Genomic DNA, 201 nt, shown 5'->3' on the forward strand with positions numbered 1-201 from the left:
GGTCCTCGCTTGGGCGAGAGACAATAATTGTGTTTAACTATTTAGATTGATTGGTTGAGTATGTAATAACCTTAGTATGGGTATGTGATATAAAAACTACTATGGTATAACACCGTAATTGAAATAAAAAGTAAAGTATTCAAGGTGTTGGAATTAAATAGTCAAATTCGGAAATTAATTTTAAAGAAAGTAATCCGAGAA

This window comes from Lupinus angustifolius, chromosome LG07 (genome assembly GCF_001865875.1).
Source record: "Lupinus angustifolius cultivar Tanjil chromosome LG07, LupAngTanjil_v1.0, whole genome shotgun sequence".
In the NCBI taxonomy this organism is placed as follows: Eukaryota; Viridiplantae; Streptophyta; class Magnoliopsida; order Fabales; family Fabaceae; genus Lupinus; species Lupinus angustifolius.